Here is a 17,884-nt window from a genome sequence, read left to right on the forward strand (position 1 = left end):
ATAAAGTGGGTAGAAGAGTTATGTTATTTCAATGATCAAAATCCACATGTAGGTCAAAATGACTCCAATTCTAAACCAGGTAAAAGATATTAAGCTAGAATTTTTAAAAACCACAATTGAACTAAAAAATGGAATATACCCTTTATTAATGAAACATTCTGAAGACAAATTTGGATATTATTCATAAGTCATGCCATCTTCACATAAGAAGCATTTCCATTTCTTTTATAAATATTGTGAGAAAATTAGATGGAGCGGAAAGTCAATTCTGTTACCCAAATTAGTAGTTACTTACCACACGAAGGAGGAACAGAAGCTTCAATTCCATTTTCATAACTTAAGAATACTTGATGAAAGAGGCTTCTTTCATGTGCTTCTTGATTGTTATAAAACCTGGAGATACAAACATAGACTGTTTCATCATCAAGAAGAAAACTGCTCAAACACTAGTTTCTCATGTCAATGATTGTTTCTTCTTTGAATGAGAGCTGTCTTAGCCAACCATACGCCATTTACCAATCAACCAGTTGCCCACAAAAATCGGAGCAAGAAAGGCTAAAATGACTACTGCCATTAGAGAAAGAAGTCCCAGGGTTGTGTCGCACTCAGTATTTGTCTGAGTGCACTTTAAGTCTTTAACGCCATTGAGGTTCAGTTCTGTCTTCTCTTGGGTGGGAGTGGTAATACCAGTTATTCAGTGGACTGTTCTGACGATGAAAGGAGATGACATGTAGAAAGACATTTAGTTAACAGTAAAAGTATTTGATTTATTTATGCCCTGTTTATCTTACGAATTGGAGGTAGCTTCCAAAAGAAAACATAATGAAATGGGAATAAAAATAAGTGAATAAGGTTGAGAGTAAAAAAGGAGGAAGTATATATGCTACTATGTTGGTCAGCAGTTGAAATAATTGAAGTTACAATTTGGATTTGAATTTCTTGGTAATTTAGGTAAAGGGAAAACATAATTTCCTCTATAACTCCTAGTATTAGGAGAAAATGTATTACTTCTCCCAAAGTCACCAAGTATTTTATTTTTGATATGAAATTCACAGAAAAATATTTTCATGTAAAACATGACATAGAGAAACTGAGATAGAATGGACTATCCTATTTAACAAGGGTAGGCCTGATTACCTACTTTGAAAACTGAAGGGCATGACAATACATTTGCTTGGCGGTAGTTCTTATTGCTACAAAACTTCTAGAGAAAAACCTGAAGCTTGAATTAGGGAAATCCTAAGTATAAACCTACTAATTCCCAATTAACAAAATATCCAGCTCTCTTCCCTTGTTTTGCCTTCCTAACAAACACACAAGGGGCTTCTTTAAGTCATGTTCTCAATAGAGGAGGAATTTCTGAAGTAAGTCACTGATTGCTGGTGATTCTAGTCAAGTTGTTAGTCACTAATAAATAGGGGACAGAGCTGTAAAGATGAAGTGTGGTATAGTACTGATGCGATGTAGTACTGATGTGATACAGTACTGATGCGATGCAGTACTGATGTGATGTAGTACTGATGTGATGTAGTACTCATGCAATACAGTACTGATGTGATGCAGTACTGATGCGATGCAGTACTGATGCGATGCAGTACTCATGTGATGCAGTACTCATGCGATACAGTACTGATGCGATGTAGTACTGATGCGATGTAGTACTGATGTGATGTAGTACTGATGCGATGTAGTAGTGATACGATGCAGTACTGATGTGATGCAGTACTCATGCGATACAGTACTGATGCGATGTAGTACTGATGCGATACAGTACTGATGCGATACAGTACTGATGCGATGCAGTACTGATGCGATGCAGTACTGATGCGATGCAGTACTCATGCGATACAGTGCTGATGCGATGCAGTGCTGATGCGATGCAGTACTGATGCGATGCAGTACTGAGGCGATGCAGTACTGAGGCGATGCAGTACTGAGGCGATGCACTACTGATGCGATGTAGTACTGATGCGATGTAGTACTGATGTGATGTAGTACTCATGCAATACAGTACTGATGCGATATAGTACTGATGCGATATAGTACTGATGTGATACAGTACTGATAATTATGCAGTACTCATGTGATGCAGTACTCATGCGATACAGTACTGATGTGATGTAGTACTGATGCGATGTAGTACTGATGTGATGCAGTACTGATGAGATGCAGTACTGATGTGATGCAGTACTGATGTGATGCAGTACTCATGCAATACAGTACTGATGCGATGTAGTACTGATGTGATGTAGTACTGATGTGATGCAGTACTGATGTGATGCAGTACTGATGCGATGCAGTACTGATGCGATGCAGTACTCATGCAATACAGTACTGATGCGATGTAGTACTGATGCGATGTAGTACTGATGCGATGCAGTACTGATGCGATGCAGTACTGATGCGATGCAGTACTGATGCGATGCAGTTCTGATGCGATGCAGTGCTGATGCGATGTAGTGCTGATGCGGTGTAGTGCTGATGCGATGCAGTGCTGATGCGATGCAGTGCTGATGCGATGCAGTACTGAGGCGATGCAGTACTGAGGCGATGTAGTACTGAGGCGATGCAGTACTGATGCGATGCAGTACTGATGCGATGTAGTACTGATGCGATGTAGTACTGATGTGATGTAGTACTCATGCAATACAGTACTGATGCGATACAGTACTGATGTGATACAGTACAGATGTGATGCAGTACTGACAGCTGCACAGCCCAATTCATGGTACAATTCCAAAAGGGAAAGGAGGACAAAGGGAAAAGATACAACTAAATGATTATATAAATGAAACAAATCACAGCACGAAGCCTCTTCCTTGAAACATCATTCCAATCTAACAAGACACTCCTCTCAATTTTCTTCTCTGGTTCTTCTTTCTCTACCTCTCCTTACACGTGGGCTTTCCTCAAGTTTCTTCAGGTGGCAACAATTTCATTCACACCTATAACTGAAATGATATCTTTTTAAATACTTTTCCAGATAGGTGCTCATCTCCATCCTCTCCTGAATTTGCTTTTCTTTCAGTACTAAAATCTGTCTGACTTGAATGCTTTCTCTCCATCATTGTTCCTCCCCACCACACACCCACATCCAACTGATCATGGCCACTTTGCCCACACAAAGCTTTCTTCCCCTTTTACATTTCCAAGGCCATTGTCATATCAGCAATGTACCATCTGTCATTGACCAATGAGCCAATGGCCTCCAATTTCATGTCCTCCCTGCTGCTTCTAATCGTCATAATTTCCCAGCTTTTCTGATGATCCCAGTTTTCTTCATGAACCTCACGTTTCTCCACTTGCTTGCAAACTTCCAACAGTCTCTGTAGGGCCAAACTCCCTCCAGTCTCTGTAGGGTCAAGTCTAAAACTTCTCAGCACAGCTTTCTAAGATCTGAGACCAATACATTTACCATTTTCCATATAACCTCTTTAGTCATACTGAACCATTTCTCCTCACTGTCTCTCCTCCCTCCAAAAGCTGTTTCATGCCTCCATGACTTCGGTTACTTGCCTTCTGCTGTCTGAAATGCTCATTTTTTTTAACACCCAGTTCAAATACCACCTCTTTGAGGGATCTTCCTGAATTCTTAAGAATTCATTGTACCCTCCTCTACATACCCAAGGATGCTTAACTGTACCCTTGCTACAAAAATCACATTTACAGTACTCTGGCTTTATTTTGTACAGCTATATACAGCAGTGCCAAGAGCACTCAGAAAGTTTATAATCTAGCTACGGAAACCCTGCTGTATTTACATTTCTGACTTCCACAGCATAATATTCAATATTATGGATGCTCTATAAATAATTGAAGTTGAGATGATTTTAAAGACACCATTCTAGAAAATGCTTCTGAATAAGTGACAATATCAAGACTAAGACTGTTCACATTTGAAACACAAAAGGAATGAAAGGAAAGAGGATGAGAGAAAAACCAAGTACAGGTGGATGTGTTATTTTTCTCTTTTATTTGAACAGAAATTTGATCATTTTATAAAAAATTAAGGGTTTATATCTGAGGAAACATGTTGCATTTGTTTTAATGAAATAGACCACAAAATACTTAGTCACTCTGCATATGAAATTATCACATGAAATACAAGGTCTCGCATTAGGGATGGAACATGCCTTCCGGAGCCTGTCCCAGTACCGGTCACAGGTAAGGTTGTGTAATATTTGTTGAATGAGTAAGTGCTTACTCATCCACTAATCTCTCTCCCAGCTGTGCCCCCCACCTCTCTCTTCCTCTTTGTAGCCAAACTACGGCAAGGAATCACCGTCGCGTCGCTCTCGTCTTTCTTTTCTTACCTCCCGTTCACAGCTCATACCCCATTCATCAGACCTCTGCCTTATCACATTGCTGACTGTGCTGAGCTATTAATTTCTACTCTGCCACCACTGGGTGGACTCAAACTGCGGTGGTGCAGTGGATGCAGGGAGACAAACTGAGGATGCATTTCACCTCCCACGAGTCACTACGTAAGAATGTGCTCTGTGACATTACAGGCCCCGGCCTTCTTCCTCCACACAGTGACGTCAGCACGTGGGTGAGGCCAGTCCACAGTGCTTTGTGAACCTTTGGTTTATTTGCCCTGGTCATGAGAGTACCAGGGTGGAGGAGCAGGCAGCACTGTGCTCATGAAATTTCTTAGCGTCAGGTTCACATTTTCTCCCCAGGTTAGAACCCAGAATCTCAGACTGTTCTATGCTTAAATTCCACTCTAGTTCCACTCTTCCTCGTCACCAACATGTCGAAATGACTTTCCTCTCTACCATGCGCGCTCCCCACGTATCTTCTTGAGATCTATGTGAGATGTGAACTTGTGAACTATTCTCAAACAGGCATAACCACAGACAGCACCAGTTACAACTCTATTTCCTGTACATTTCACTTAGTGATTTCTCTTTAATGCAAAACAGTTCTCTCCTGATCGGGGCTCTCCACTCTTGCTAAATCAAATGATCTTCCACATTCAAGCCAACTGACCACTGTTACCTACCTGAAATGAAATCCTTGCTTCCTTGTCCCCGCTGGCCCAGCAACCTCCTACTTCTATTTTCTATATTTCCTTCTATTTCTCTTGCTGCTCGTTTCATCCTCTGCAAGCTCATCCCTCACTATTTTATGGATTCGAATTCCTCAAGATTTCGGTCCTAGTGTTCTCCTCTACCACTCACTTTACCATTTCTCTAGGCAATCAGATCCATCTGTGGATCATACCAGTTATATCCAGACCTGTGCATGTGAAGATGAGTCAAAAGTTTATGTCCAAACCTCAGAGCTCCACCCCATTGTCAAACATCTGCTTGCTCTGTCCTGTGGTGCAGCTAAGACTTTTGAACTCTGAATTGAGCTTCTGTCTTTGCAAAGTTGTTCCTCTTCCAGTATTCCCTGACACTTTCGTAGAAGATGGCCCATCAGTTATTTTCCCCCATACATCTCTCTAATCCATTTACTTTTTAGAAATCACCAACATCTCATCCTTCCTCCCCTAAGGCAAGCTACCAGTATCTCCACTTAAAAATTTCAACTGGTCTATATAACTTTTGCCCCTTGCCAATCAATAGTCCACCTTGTAGACAGAAATATATATATATATATGTTTTGTATTTTTTTTATTAAAGTTTATTGAGGTGACAATTGTTAGTAAAGTTACATAGATTTCAGGTGTACAATTCTGTATTACATCATCTATAAATCCCATTGTGTGTTCACCACCCAGAGTCAGTTCTCCTTCCATCACCATATATTTGATCCCCCTTACCCTCATCTCCCACCCCCCACCCCCTTACCCTCTGGTAACCACTAAACTATTGTCTGTGTCTATGAGTTTTTGTTTGTCTTGTTCTTTTGTTGTTTTTGGTTTATATACCGCGTATCAGTGAAATCATACGGTTCTCTGCTTTTTCTGTCTGACTTATTTCGCTTAGCATTATAATCTCAAGATCCATCCATGTTGTCACAAATGGTCCTATTTCATCTTTTCTTACCACCGAATATTTCTTTGGAAATACAAAATTAATGATGTAACTAACTACACCCCCCCCCCCCCCCAAAAAAAAAAAACCACAACAAAAACAAACCTACCTTGTCTTTCTTTTTGGTCCTAGGATAGAGACACGTTCTTTGATATGGATAAAAAGCTTTTCATGGCAGTGGCCCTGATTACATCTCCATACTCAAGCTGTTCGCCCTGTTCCTGGTACTCCAGCTGCTCGGCTCTCCTTTCCTTTCCATTAACTCTGTTCTCTTCTGCTTTCCATACATCATGGCTTTCCCAAACATTATGCCTTCTGCCTGTACTCCTTGTCTAGTGGGCCGCTATCTATCATTTAGATCCCATTTTCTAGAACCTTGTATTTCCGTTTTGTAGCCTTTAGAATAGTTTAATTTTCATGCTTATTTGTGTTGTTCTTTTACTGTCTGTCTTCCCCATCAGCATGGAGGCCAAATGAGGGCAGAGAATACCTGAAGCCATTCATTGCATCCTAACAATGTCTGGCGCATAATGAGTTCTCAGAAAGATGACTTTACTGGAAGCATGAGTGTATGAAATGAATATGAAAATAAACATATACATTTAGTGAGAAAAAGGTACTCTGAGCCTAGATTTAAAAAATTCTAAAGATAAGCATAGTATTGAGATCAGTAACAAGAGCACTGAGAGCTTTTGATGGATTTAAGAAAGTCAGAGAACTTCCTTTCTCACCCAGAATCAGCAGTGCATGGATGGGAATAATACTGATTTTTTAAATAAAAAATTTCACCTGGGCTGAAGCAACTGATTTTTGCATATAAGAAATATGCTACAATAGGAAGGTAGTAGTTTTCACCCCTATTCTTGCCTTTTTTTGCCACTGCATGTATTGAACAAGAGTCACTGCAAGGAGAGGTAGAGAGGATTAGAACCAAAGACACGCTGGGTAGGCAAAGCAGAGAAGAAATTTAAAAACTAAACATTTAAGTTTCTGGATTGTGGATGTTCTGCCAGGTATGCTTTTTTATATCCTTGCCTCTAAAAATCCATGTCATTACTTGAAATATAATAGTTTCTGCTTCCATATGGTGACTGAATTCTAGCAACTGTATCAGGATCTCAACAAATAGATGAAACGAAAATGTTGCATAAGTTTTTCCCCCTCAGTTACATTTCCAGTACAGACCCCCCACCCCAAATAATGAAACACAATATTTGCAAATTAGAATAGTGTCAGTTATAAATGTACTTTTGCAATTATGAGAGTAAAAACATTCTACATTGAAATAAGAAATGCCATCTGATTTCGATTTAACACAAAGGGGGAAAACCACATTCCATTTAAGAATGACAAATAAAGCTGTCAATGTGATCCATTTATAGCACCTCAGAGAATGCCACAATTCCACATAATGTTCTGAAAAGCTGGTTATTGTATTTGCTCTCTCAAAGAGAGAAGGCGGACAAGTCCCCAATGGACAGCTATCTAAGGAAACTAAGGTTAGCTGGAATAACTTGCATTAGTCAACGTCCTAGGTGCACAGCCCCCTTCAAGGGGAGAATGAAAGCTTCAGACAATTTATTTAAATAGTGTGCAAACATAGAAAGAGCGGAATGCTACAGGGACTAGTGGGGAGGTGAAAAAATTGGAGAAAACCCTTTGTGTTCCTAGTCCAGCTCCCCAATCCTCCTCCTCTGACTTTTGGAGGGTTTCACTGACCTAATGAGGCCTCTTTCTGCAAGGCCTACTGCTAACAAAAATGACAGAGAGTCTTCAAATCTTAATTATAAACATCCAAAATGTTAGTTATTTTTGAACATTTTATTATGGGTTATTGCAGGCTTAGGTACAAGGGCACTTGCCAAAAGCAAACATTGTAAATATAACCTCTATTCCTTATTACTATATTCCAGCTTCTTTCTTTTAAGAAACAGTTTGCTATTAAATATATATATATATATATATATATATACACACACACACACATATATATATATATACTGTACATATATTCATATATAAGTATATATAAAATATGACCTTCTACAAGGCATAACTAATTTTTTTCTCCTTCTCATTGGCTACTAAAATCTGAGAACAAAATTTGTTACTATCTTCTAGCAAGAGTGTTGAATTTCATGGCATACATTTTGAGTATGAATCTTTTTCCTGGCCCCATCTTATGTTCTTAGCCTTATTTTTTTTCCTTTGACTCATTTCCCTTACTTATTTGAAATATATTTTATATTGCTAAGCAGTATATATTTTTATTAGCCTTTTTCTATGAGCCTAAATCCTTTCCAGCATATAAATAAAATATACAACATCTATATATAGACTTTCTTTTTCCTTTGGAGGGTTGCAAAATATTCCCAAGGCAACATATAATTTATTACCATAAATGTATGAACATCAAGACACTGGTGTTCATAGTAATTACTTTTTCTTTGTGATATTTAGCTCAATATTTCAGTTAGATTTTCTTACTGTTTACGCATACACCTTTAGGGCTAAGTTTCCTAGCCTGAGGTCTGTGGACTCTCCAAATTATGTGCAAAATTTTTTGCATGTAAATTTTTATTGAGGAATTTCATGATTTTAATCCAATTCTAAAAGGTGCATTTCACTCAAAAGGTTAAAAATTACTGATTTACAGTGGAATAACCCCAGAAGATCAGATCTTTGTTTTTTTGACAATGAACTAATTGACAAAAGATCTGTTGATTACCTGTGAAGTGCCTCGCTCTGTAAGAGATATTCAGAAAATAGCAGTAAACATGTAGACTTGACCTCTGACCTCAGGATACTACTAGTCCAGGGGGGATGAGGAAAGACAAAAAAAAAAATAGATAAAATAATTGGATAGTAATAATATACAATAACAAAAAAATGTAATAGAAAGTGAATGCGATTGGTGGTCAGGAAGACCTCTCTGAAAAGATGTCATCATCTTAGCTGGGCCAAACAAGGTCGGAGGGAAGAGCACTCCCAGAGAGAGAGACTAGCTAATGCAAAGATCCTAATGGAGATACAAGCTTGTTACGATCTATAGCTCCTCTAGAAAATATGAATGGTAGACATCTAAATACATGTTCCAAATCTATTTTTAATATTTCAGTCTAGAAATATTAGACTAACGGTATTTTGCATGGAGGTTAGGTATATTTTTCTTATTTTTATTTTCCTTTTTTAAAGTTATGTTTCCTAATGTGAAGGAAAAGTATCATCAGAAAAATGTGATGTATTTTATTATCCATTAAATTCATGTATTAACTATTCGAGTCTACCATCTTTAAGGTGCTGTGGAAGATGTCCTCAAGGTGCTCAGCACAGACCAAATAAAATATAACTTCCATACCTGTAACCATAATGTGCCTCTGTAGGCCAGAGTAAGTAGCCTGAAGAGCCAGCTTCTGCTGTCTACCACTGCAGATGACCCTGGTGTCCCTAAGAGCTCTGGCAGCCTGGAATCCATGGAATGAGTGTTCTGTGTCACGATTATGCATATATGGTTTTTGCTACAAGGAAATAGATGCTTATCAGAACTAGTAAACCAGTGTTGGTCATCTCTGCTATTTTCTAGATTCAAACACATTGAACTCCTCCTCAGATATCTTTGTTTAAACAAATCCTCTTAAGAAAAAGGTGCCCTTGTATAGTGCTTGTGGGGCTATAAATTGGTATAGCCACTGTGGAAAAGAATATGAAGGTTCCTCAAAAAATTAAGACCTGAGCTACCCTGTGACCCAACAATACCTCTTCTGGGTAGCTCCATGAACATTTTGAAAACATTTCTTTGTCAAGATATATGTACCCTTATGTTCATGGCCTCATTGTTCACAGTAGAAACAACCAAAGTGTCCTTTGACCAATGACTGGATAAAGAAGATGTGGTGCATATATACAATGGAATACTATTCTGCCATGAAAAGGATGAAATACTGCCATTTGCAGCAACATATCTTGAGAGTATCGTGCTCCGTGAAATAAGTCAGACAAAAAAAGGACAAGAACCATATGGTTTCACTCATATGTGGGATAAAAACCAGAAAGCAATAAGCAAACAAAACAAACAAACAAAACTCATAGAAGCAGATAACAGTATGGTGGTTTCCAGAAGGGGAGAGGGTTTGGGGAAAGATGAAGAGATTAAGGGAGTCAAATATATGGCGATGGAAGGAGACTAGACTTTGGCGGGTAAGCACACAATGCAATATACAGATAATGTATTAGAGAATTGTACACCTGAAACTTATATAATATTATTAACCAATGCTATCCCAATAAATTTAATTTAAAAATCCTCTTAGAAGAAATGTGGGAAAATTCAAAACATACCAAAATTATCATTGGATCTCAAAGTGAGATCTTCACACCATTTGACAGAGAAATTACTAAAGGTGTTTGTTAAAAATGCGGTTGTCTGGGTTCAATCTTAGACCTATTAATTTGGAACTGTGAAGAGTGGCTCCAAGCATTCTGGGTTTTTAAAAAGACTTCAGATGATTTTTATGCTCCCTAAAGTTTAAGAACTGCTTTTTTTTTTTTTAATGGGATGTAATACTCTAGCGAGGATTACTCTCTGAGGAAGAAAAGTTACTTTAGTCCTTCAAAACAAGTCATCATCATTTGGAAGTTCAAAATATCAGTTATCTTTCAAATGTATCTTGAATCTATCACACTAGTATTAAATGCTCAGCACTGTAGATTTTGCATTTGGAGCTTCCAAGCATTTAAGCAGAGTTGGTAAACTAATGAAAGGTTATTAAAAGGCTGTCTGATGGATCATTACAATAGTAAATGAGTCACGGAAATTTAGAGACCGTTTGAAATTTAAAACTAAGATTAGCTGAAGTAGGATATTCTGCTGTGTACTAATGCTGCTACTCAGGATTGGTCTGGGAAACCTAAGGCTCTTTGGAATTTCTGGAAGAAAGCAGCATTGTCCAAAACTCCCTACCCCTGTTGATTAGGTGGTCCCTGAGATTTCTGATTCTTGCTGAAAAGAACGCAGGTCTGGAAGTCAGGAGGCACAGGTTCTATACTTGAGGTTCTGTTTTTCTGAGCGTCAGTCTCCTCATCAATAAAACAGCGGTTTAGATCATTAACTTGTCTCTAAAGTATCTTCCAAACCCAAGTTTCTGTTATGTTTTGAGCTCAGTTTTCTCTGCTGTAAAATGGGGGGTTGGGGGGGTTGGACAGTGTGCAGTGTATCCATTTGTCCTGCGTGACCGAGGGAAGCCCCACTGTCTCCGTGCTTATAATGGGATCCCCATTCATAAGTCAGACTCACTCTCTCTACTATTGTAAGACTGATGGCACTTCGTTTAGGTTATCCTAAGAAAAGGACAATATATAGGCACATGTCCTTTCTAAGAGGTAACTATTCATTCATCGTATACTTATTGATATCTGACTATGTGATATTTATCACTGTGATGGACCCTGGGAATACAATAAGGAAAAAAGTCAGACGAAAAGAGCTCTGGCCTCAATCTGATGGGGGAGTTTCGGGGAGAAGATAAAAACAACCAGCACATATAAACTGACATAAATAAAATAACTGCAGTTTCTAATCAGTGTTACGAGGGATCACGAAGGGCTAAGACAGAAAATAATACGGCCTGAAAAATGGGAAAAGTCTCTTGGAGGAGGTAATATTTACTTGCACATAAAGGAAGATAAAAGGTAAATAAGGGCGGGAGTCGAGGAGAGGGCAAAAGAGAGCATATTCTGAATCCTGTGGGAGGAGCAGTTCATGTGCTTGGCAACCAAATTCCTGGAACAGTGCCTTCCATCTCTGAGAGAGAATTTAATCCAAAACTAAAGAAAGGGAATAAGAGGCCCAGAAGGTTTAAGGGACTTATCCAAGATCAAGTGGCCAGTTGATTGATGGGAGACTCCTCTATACTTCAGTCCAGAATGCGAATCCTTCTTAGGGGTCACAGTGTATCAGGAAGTGCCAGAAGGCCTTGGTTCAAATCCTGGCTTTTTTGACTCATAAACTGCTCATCTTTGGGCAGCAAGGCTTCTTGGAGACTCAGTTTCCTCTGTGTAAAGCACAGATGACATCTCTACTGCATCAGATTGTTACAGGGATCGAATGAGATACTGAGGCACAGTGCCTGGTATATCATGGCTGCGTGATACACGCGAGCTCTTTTGAGTTTTCGCCTAATGCACTTTTACCCATACCAAGCTGTTGGAAAATAAGTAGAGCACAGGTTAAGTTACTTGGATAAAGGGAGTGGTGGCAGATGGGGAGTTCTGGAATACTAGGCCGGGGCATATCTATTAGCAGCTCTCCATCTGAGAGTCCTGATTGGAAGAAATGAAAAGAAAAGACCATTGAAAGTGGGAAGCTGTCAGGGAAAAACATCCCCCAAATCATGGTTTTGCTCACCGCTTAATCTGCTAATGGTGAATCTGGAATTGTTTTCATAAAACAGGAAGTGCCAGCCATAACAATATTTATACTTCAATTAGCATATAAGAAACAGGTTTTCTTCTAAGAGGCCAGTAAACAGAAAAATGACACATTTCATTAGTAAATACACACAAAGAGGAAAATGTGATTTTAACATGTCACTCAATCCACTGGGAACAAACTAATTCAATTATCTGCAGGATATTAAAATGATTACTGGTGCTAAAGATGCTTAAAAACCAAGCCCATGATATTGGAAGAATGAATAATTCATCCAAGTAACTATGAGGATGTTCTTCATTGTCTGTGAACAAAACCACAGAGTGAACTTCAGCCTTAAAAATACTAAGAGACCAAGAGGCATATTTCATGGATTACAGAAGACAGCAGCTATAAGGCTGTTCCACAGTACTTGTTGGCCCTCCCTGTAGACTCACCTAAAACGTAAGGGAATATTTATGGTTCAGACACACATGAACCAGGGCTGAATATTTCTGTTTCAGGTGTTCACTGGGTCCCTTTCCCCCCAAACCATAAGGTAAATGTCATTCCATATGTAGCTTTTTGAAATGCTGCTTACTTTATGATTCTCTGCCAATGGTGCCTTATGGGAGAAATTTTATTTCAAAGTTTCATAGGATGCGAACTGAACTCATTATTTTACTCCAAACTCATTGTTTAATTGACAGGAAACATGCATTCTAAATCATCTTGTATGCATGGCAGAAGCAGCTACATAAATTTAACAATGGGTAGATTATTACTATTTAGCATATTTATGGAATTTTATATTTGGGAAGCATTTTACAAACCTTTTATTAGTTAATCCTTATACTTCTGAGTGAGTCTGACAGGTGGTAAACAATGTTTTAGGTTTTAAATTGCCAGTATGTGAGAACTTTAGCGGAGGAAAAAAAGTCTGCAGCATTCCTTCGTGCTCCAAACTTGCCTAGAGGGCATTTCTGATATCTTTTTCCACTCACTGAAGACCAAGGCAAGAGGCCTGGGGAGTAGGTCAGACCCACCTGAAACATTAATAATAAAAAGGGGATATAAAGGGAACATACTGGGTTCTGTCCTAGGTTGGCTGGCCAATTCCAGAGGATACCTCACAAGACATTTAGGATGTGACAGAATTCCCAACAGAGACACATCCCAAGATTATAACATAAAAATAAAGCACATAAAGAAGGAGTCAGTTTTTCTAAAACTGTACAGTAAACTTAGTTTTCAATTCTAAAGATGCTGCACCTGCTGGACTCATTATCTAATCACATTACCAGTTATCGATTCTCTTCAAATGCATGCATGTATATTAAAAAACAGAAAACCTAATTCAAGCTAAGAGTTTGTATTTTATATTATTTTTATTTTTTGAAAACTCACAAGTTTTAAAGACTAAGCTCTCTTGAACACCCACTTCCAACTTTTTAGAATGGGAGAGCAGAGCAAAGAAAGCACCTATGGATCAAATTCTCATTCTTGACCGAAACCTTTTTACAAGCCTGGGACTTTCAGAGCTAACAAACCAAGAAAAATCAATTACGCATCACCTGAGGGCTGGACCCGAGGAGCTGCAGATGCTGCACCTACGTACTTTCTGAAGACTCCAGCCTGGACAAGTCCTGCCTAGATTCTAATCTCTTCTGATTGACAGTTACTCTACTGTTGTGATCCCGCAGACCCCGCCTCCACACTGTGTGTGTGTGTGTGTGTGTGTGTGTGTGTGTGTGTGTGTGTGTGTGTCAGAGAGAGAGACAGACAGACAGAGAGACAGAGAGAGAGAAAATGAGAATGAATGAATGGGTATATTGGGGACAGTTAGGTAGGAGGGCTCAGGAAACACCCAAAGTATTTTGGAAGCAAGCACCCTCTAGGTCCCTGTGCCTTCTCAGCAGCTGGGCAGCTGTCAGGAGGTCACTGTAAGGTAACCAGGTGGTCACCTCTCCTTCAGGGCTGCAAAGGCATTCTCCAGCCCTCGCGTCTCCTACATCTGTGGATAGGAGGGTGGGGGTGCACAGAGAGACCCCCCATAACCCCTCCCACCCAGGCATTCCCCCCTACCTGCCGCGCGATCCCGCCCCGCGGTGTGCAGAGGCTACCTGGGAACACTGGAGGCTCAGGCGGTGGCTTTCGGTCGGCCTGGCTGCGGGGCTGCTGTGTGGGCTTTGTAAAGCCGCGGGGCAGAGGTGCGGATCCCGCTGCGCCAATCCCACACACTCTCCCACCTCGGGCACCCACCCCCCTCCCCGCCACGTCCCCCCACAAGCGTCCCTTTTGGCCACCTCACTCCTGCCGGCCGCCGCCTCCCCGCGGGGCGGAGGCTGTGGGTCCCTCCCCACCCTCGTGGCCTGTTCAGGAGTCATCCGGGCGGGGCCCTGGAGCGGAAGCGGGTCCTGGAGCCCTGGGCCGCCTCCGGACCCCCAGAGCTGTCACCCAACTTGCGCCGGCCTCTCTCCTGGGTCCCCTAGCCTTTGTCGCCCCTAGTGCCTGTGACCCCGCCCTTTTCCACGTAGGGCCAGAGGGAGCGCGCCCCAGTCTCGGTGTCCCCACACCCCTTCTGGGATTTATGGTGCGTCAGGAGGGGGTGTCTTCTGCAAATGGAGGCCAAGTCTGGGGGAAGTTTCAGGCGGTGTCAAGGGTCAGCCTTTTCTTGTAGGAATGTTCTCTAGCTAAGAGATGGAAATTAAAATGATTCCATCTTTGGGTTCTGCTGACATGACAAACTGGGTGTTGTCTTGTGTAGTTTATACAAAGACTTCATCAATTACTGCAGCCTTCTGCACGTTTGCCTTTCAAAACCCCAATCTACTGACATTTCAGTGAAAGGGTTAAAGGGACTTAATTTCTAAGTAAAAATTAATGCTAGAAAGCAATACATTACATGTTAAGCTCTGTCCCAAACTCTAAATATGGTTACCTTTGAATAATGCAGTGACTAGGATTACCTAAGCCAGTCACTACGTTGCACCTGCATATCTTTAGAACTATCCATCTCTTTACTCTTCTTTTTCATTTCCTCTGAGATATGAAGGAGAGGTGAAAATGAAATACAACCAAATCGATCTGAAGAGATTTTAACAGCTTGTATAAAAGTTTATGGAACAGGCAGTCTGCAATCATTGAAAATAAGATTCAGAAATTATCTGTAGACGTTACTGTTCAGTTTTACCATTTTGCTTGAGTTTGAAGAATGAAGGGCTAGTGGTACCAATTATTTTTAGCAGAAATAATACTTTCATAAGAATTAAATAGTTTAAATAATATGGTTATGATGTCAGATCAGAGTAAAACTTGATATTATAGAAGAGTGTGTTAACAAGCTGATAGCATAAGAGACACAATGTTTCTTTGAAGTAGTAAAATTGGTTTTGTCTTAGAGTTTAAATAATATGAAAGGATAAGCTAGAAAACATTATAAAATCTTTACAGTCCTGTCTATCATCTATTGAAAATATATCCTTTTCAGCATCCCTATTTCCTTCAACAGTTTCTAGTAAGGTATAATTTCAAGATTGCTCAAAGCAGTGGACATTCATTCATTCTTTAAAATATTTAATGAGTGCTCAAAAAATACCTCGCACTGAGTTTGGTGTAGATGCTATAAGGGTGAACTAGACAGATGGCTACAAGCTGGACCTTCCATATTCTAATGGGGGAGAGACAGCCACTAAATAGATAAGTGAAAACATAATTAATTGTACGTGAAAAGTTGTATGTGGAAGTATGAGAGACACCCTCCAAGTGGTGTGATTTTTAGCTATCTCTTTTGTTTTGATCCCTAGAATTGTTCATGCTGCAAAGACTTTTTTATTTTTTATTTTTTTCTATCTTTTCTTTCATATCGCATATCCAACTCATCAGTAAATCCTGATAACTCCATCTTCAGAAGGTGTTCCAAAACTAACCTTCACCACTACCACTCTCCCAAACCAGCATCACCCATTCGAATTTGTGAAAAAGCTTCTAAACTTGTCTTCCTGCTCTCCATCTTACCCCTATGGTCTATTATCCATGTAGAATTTAGGGTGACCCTTTGAATGTATAGGTGTTAGCTCATGTCAACCTCTGCTCAAAAACCACCCAGTGGTTTCCCATTGCAACAACTCAGACTTGGCCTGAGTCAGCAAGGCCGTACCTGCCTGTCACCTCCCCCCTTACCTTCTCTGTCACTCTTCACTCCCACACCCTGCCACAGCCTCGCTGGCCCACTGACCTTGCTGCTGTTCTTTCAAGCCTCACACGACTATGGGCTCTTGGCCTTTGAGCCTGGACTCTCTTCCATTAAATACTTAGAGGCCCACTCGTCAGTTACATCAGATACGAATATACTGAACATTTTTAACTGATGGAATGTCCAATCAGAAAAGTTGAGAAACACTGATTTATATAACCAGTAGTAAAATAATTTATTAAACCCCAAACCCTGGTCCTAAAAGGAAAGAGAAAAAATGAAACCAACTTTTTAATCAGACACTACCTGTTCAGCGTCTGCATTACCCAGCATCTTTTTATATCTTTCTTCTCTTTTCTGTCTTGATCATTCTACAGTTTCAAGGGAAATAAGAGAAGAAACCTTTTTAATTTACAATGATATTTGGCAGAGAAGATTAAACTACCAAAAAAATAAATAAAATGGAATTTGGTGTGTACTTAGGGGGTGTTGGTTACCCTGCTGTTCCAGTTTTGAATTAATACATATGATAATAGTATGACTTTATATTCATCATCATCTTTAAATTAGTTGATTTTTCTCTTACAATAAAATATATTCATAGAACCTGGGATTTGAAATAATATTAAAACACAGTCAAACTCTTCTCACTGCTCACTGCTATGAAAGGTTTGCCCTACTTTTTTTAAGCTTTCACACTCCCACCCACACTCTGTAACATGTCTGTCTGGAGGATCAATCTGTGAAATTTTTGTTATTCAGCCACCAACGTTGTGTAACAATTGATATCAGCCTATCTGTTTACCATGTTTCCCCGAAAATAAGACTGGGTCTTGTATTAATTTTTGCTCCAAGACACACTAGGGCGTATTTTCAGGGGCTGTCTTAATTTTTCCTGTGCAATAATCTACATTTATTCAAATACAGTCCTGTCATCTTCTCTGGAACATCGTCGTAACGTCGTAACGTACTAAATGCATCCGTCTCGCTGACGATCTTAACTGGGGTTTATTTTCGGGGTAGGTCTTATTTTCGGGGAAACACAGTAGTTCTTTTTTCATTTAGTGGGTGAAGGGATACTTGACTGCATTTGGTTGTGTGAATGGAGAAGACAAAGCTCAGGATATCAGAGGGCTTGCTTGCGCTCAAACCTCCGGATCCTGGCAGAACTGAGACTAGGCTCCAAACCTCTGATTTACCTTTCTGAGTACTTTCCACTCTGATATGCTGCTTCAGCATGAGCGTGGAGAGAATGTTGTTTTTCTTTGCAAGTTTGAGTTAAAGTTTGGCTATGCCTCA

General features: G+C 39.8%; 1 protein-coding gene across 4 annotated transcripts in view; it reads right to left on the bottom strand.

The window, feature by feature from the left end:
• Positions 1–14,663, bottom strand: part of RHOBTB1 (Rho related BTB domain containing 1) — a 114,033-nt gene extending 99,370 nt beyond the window's left edge. For 2 of the 4 annotated variants that reach the window (XM_033130679.1, XM_033130676.1), the window contains exons 1-2: positions 14,476–14,663; positions 296–393 (exon numbers count right to left, since the gene is read on the bottom strand). The gene's annotated coding sequence lies outside the window, so the exon portion shown is untranslated. Of the gene's footprint in view, positions 1–295; positions 394–13,964; positions 14,067–14,475 lie in introns of those variants that run through there. The other 2 variants (XM_033130677.1, XM_033130680.1) reach the window with 2 other exon arrangements.
• Between the last annotated feature and the right edge of the window lie 3,221 nt (positions 14,664–17,884).

This window comes from Rhinolophus ferrumequinum, chromosome 16, assembly GCF_004115265.2.
Source record: "Rhinolophus ferrumequinum isolate MPI-CBG mRhiFer1 chromosome 16, mRhiFer1_v1.p, whole genome shotgun sequence".
NCBI lineage: Eukaryota > Metazoa > Chordata > Mammalia > Chiroptera > Rhinolophidae > Rhinolophus > Rhinolophus ferrumequinum.